The following is a 4,582-nucleotide window of genomic DNA, read 5'->3' as shown; positions in this document are numbered from 1 at the left end:
GAGAATATTAACCAGACACCAGATAATAAAGCAGATATCAGAATATTAACCAGATACAGGATAATTAATCAGATATCAGAATAATAATCAGATACCAGATAATTAAGCCGATATCAGAATATTAACCAGATTACAGATAATTAAGCCGATATCAGTATATCAAACAGATACCAGATAATTAATCAGATATCAAAATATTAACCAGATATCAGATAATTAAGCAGATATCAGAATATTAACCAGATACCAGATAATTAAGCAGATGTCTGAATATTAATCAGATACAGGATAATTAGTCAGATATCAGAATATTAACCAGACACCAGATAATTAAGCCGATATCAGAATATTAACCAGACACAAGATAATTATGTAGATATCAGTATTCCAATAAGATACCAGATAATTAAGCATATATCAGAATATCAATCAGATACAGAATAATTAATCAGATATCAGAATATTAACTAGATATCAGATAATTAAGCATATATCAAAATATGGACCAGATACCAGATAATTAAGCAGATATCAGAATATCAATCAGATACAGTTTAATTAAGCAGATATCAGAATATTAATCAGATACAGAATAATTAATCAGATGTCAGAATATTAACCAGAAACCAGATAATAAAGCAGATATAAGAATATTAACCATATACCAGATAATTAAGCAGATATCAGAATAATAACCATACCAGATTATTGAGCAGATATCAGAATATTAAGCAGATGTCAGAATATTAACCAGATACAGGATAATTAATCAAATATCAGAAATTAACCAGACACCAGATAATTAAGCCGATATCATGATATGAACCAGACACCAGATAATTAAGCCGATATCAGAATATTAACCAGATTCCAGATAATTAAGTCGATATCAGTGTATCAAACAGATATCGGATAATTAAGGAGATATCAGAATATTAATGAGATACCAGATAATTAAGCAGATATCAGTATATTAATCAGATACCAGATAATTAAACAGATATCAGAATATTAATCAGATACAGGATAATTAATCAGATATCAGAATAATAATCAGATACCAGATAATTGAGAACATATCAGAATATTAACCAGACACCAGATGATTAAGCAGATATCAGAATATTAACTAGATAGCAGATAATTGAGCAGATATCAGAATATCGACCACGTACCAGTTAATTAAGCAGATATCAGTATATCAACCAGATACCAAATAATTAAGCAGATATCAGTATATTAAACAGATACCATATAATTGAGCAGATATCAGAAATCTGCATAATTATCTGGTATCTGGTTAATATACTGATATCTGTTCAATTATCTGGTATCTGGTTAATATTCTGATATCTACTTAATTATCTTGTTTCTGTTTGATATACTTAGATCTGCTTAATTGTTTGGTATCGGTTGATATACTAATTTCGGCTTAATTATTTGGTATCTGATTAATATACTGATGTCTGCTAATTATCTGGTATCTGTTTGATATACTGATATCTGCTAATTATCTGGTATCTGTTTGATATACTGATATCTGATTAATTATCTGCTATCTGGTTAATATTCTGATATCTGCTCAATTATCTGGTATCTGATTAATATACTGATATCTGCTTAATTGTCTGGAATCTGGTTAATATTCTGATATCGGCTTCATTATCTGGTGTCTCGTTAATATCCTGATATCGGCTTAATTATCTTGTGTCTGGTTAATATTCTGATATCTGTTTAATTATCTTGTATCTGGTTAATATTCTGATATCTACTTAATTATCTGATATCTGGTCAATATTCTGATATCTGCTTAATTATCTGGTGTCTGGTTAAAATTCTAACATCTGATTAATTATTCTGTATCTGATTGATATTCTGATATCTGCTCAATTATATGGTGTCTGTTTAATATACTGATATCTGCATAATTATCTGGTGTCTCTTTGATATACTGATATCTGCTTAATTATCTGGTATCTGGTTGATATACTTAGATCTACACAATTGTTTGGTATCTGTTGATATACTTAGATCTGCTTGATTAGTTGGTATCTGAATAATATACTGATGTCTGCTTAATTATCTGGTATCTGTTTTATATACTGATACCTGCTTAATTATCTGGTATCTGGTTGAATACTGATATCTGCTTAATTATCTGGTACGTGGTCGATATTCTGATATCTGCTTATTTATATGGTATCTTGTTAATATTCTGATATATTTTCAATTACTTGTTATCTGGTTAATAATATCATATCTGCTTAATTATCTGGTGTCTGGTTAATATTCTAATATCTGTTTAATTATCTGATATCTGGTTAATATTCTGATATCTGCTCAATTATATAGTATCTGTTTAATATACTGATATCTGCTTAATTATCTGGTATCTTGTTAATATTCTGATATCTTTTTAATTATTTGTTATCTTGTTAATAATCTCATACCTGCTTAATTATCTGGTGTCTGTTTAATATTCTATTATCTGTTTAATTATCTGATATCTGGTTAATTATCAGGATATATTCTGGTTAATATTCTGATATCTGCTCAATTATCTGGTATCTGTTTAATATTCTAATATATATTTTATTTATCTGGTATCTGGTTAATATTCTGATATCTGCTTAATTGTTTGGTATCTGTTGATATACTTATATCTGATTAATTATCTTGTATCTGGTTGATATACTTAGATCTGCTTAATATTCTGATATCTGCTTAATTATCTGGTATCTGGTTAATATTCTGATATCTGCTCAATTATCTGGTATCTGATTAATATACTGATATCTACTTAATTATCTGGTATCTGTTTGATATACTCATATCTGCTTGATTACCTGGAATCTGGTTAATATTCTGATATTGGCTTAATTATCAGGTGTCTGGTTAATATTCTGATATCGGCTTAATTATCTGGTGGCTGGTTAATATTCTGATATCTGCTTAATTATCTGGTATCTGTTTACACCAGATAATTAAGCCGATATCAGAATATTAACCAGATTACAGATAATTAAGCCGATATCAGTATATCAAACAGATACCAGATAATTAAGCAGATATCAGAATATTAACCAGATATCAGATAATTAAGCAGATATCAGAATATTAACCAGATACCAGATAATTAAGCAGATGTATGAATATTAATCAGATACAGGATAATTAGTCAGATATCAGAATATTAACCAGACACCAGATAATTAAGCCGATATCGGAATATTAACCAGACACAAGATAATTATGTAGATATCAGTATACCAATAAGATACCAGATAATTAAGCATATATCAGAATATCAATCAGATACAGAATAATTAATCAGATATCAGAATATTAACTAGATATCAGATAATTAAGCATATATCAAAATATGGACCAAATACCAGATAATTAAGCAGATATCAGAATATCAATCAGATACAGTATAATTAAGCAGATATCAGAATATTAATCAGATACAGAATAATTAATCAGATGTCAGAATATTAACCAGACACCAAATAATAAAGCAGATATCAGTATACCAGATAAATAAGCAGATATCAGAATATCAATATCAGATACAGAATAATTAATCAGATATCAGAATGTCAATCAGATACAGAATAATGAATTAGATATCAGAATATTAACTAGATATCAGATAATTAGGCATATATCAAAATATTGACCAGGTACCAGATAATTAAGCAGATATCAGAATATCAATCAGATACAGAATAATTAAGGAGATATCAGAATATCAATCAGATACAGAATAATTAATCAGATGTGAGAATATTAACCAGACACCAGATAATAAAGCAGATATCAGAATAATAACCATATACCAGATAATTCAGCAGATATCAGAATATTAACCAGATATCAGAATATTAAGCAGATATCAGAATATTAACCAGATACAGGATAATTAATCAGATATCAGAATAATAATCAGATACCAGATAATTGAGAAGATATCAGAATATTAACCAGACACCTGATGATTAAGCAGATATCGGAATATTAACCAGATACCAGATAATTAAGCCGATATCATGATATTAACCAGACACCAGATAATTAAGCCGATATCAAAATATTAACCAGATTCCAGGTAATCAAGCAGATATCAGAATATTAAGCAGATCTAAGTATATCAACCAGATACAAGATAATTAATCAGATATCAGTATATCAACAGATACCAGAGAATTGAGCAGATATCAGAATATTAACCAGCCACCAGATAATTAAGCCGATATCAGAATATTAACCAGACACCAGATAATTAAGCCGATATCAAAATATTAACCAGATTCCAGGTAATCAAGCAGATATCAGAATATTAAGCAGATCTAAGTATATCAACCACATACAAGATAATTAATCAGATATCAGTATATCAACAAATACCAAACAATTAAGCAGATCTAAGTATATCAACCAGATATCAAATAATTAAGCAGGTATCAGTTTATGAACCAGATACCAAATAATTATGCAGATATCAGAATATTGACCAGATACCAGATAATTAAGCCGATATCATGATATTAACCAGACACCAGATAATTAAGCCGATATC

This window comes from Limulus polyphemus, unplaced genomic scaffold (assembly GCF_000517525.1).
Source record: "Limulus polyphemus unplaced genomic scaffold, Limulus_polyphemus-2.1.2 Scaffold2902, whole genome shotgun sequence".
Lineage (NCBI taxonomy): Eukaryota > Metazoa > Arthropoda > Merostomata > Xiphosura > Limulidae > Limulus > Limulus polyphemus.
The sequence above is the reverse complement of the archived record's forward strand: the minus strand, read 5'-3'. Positions refer to the sequence as shown.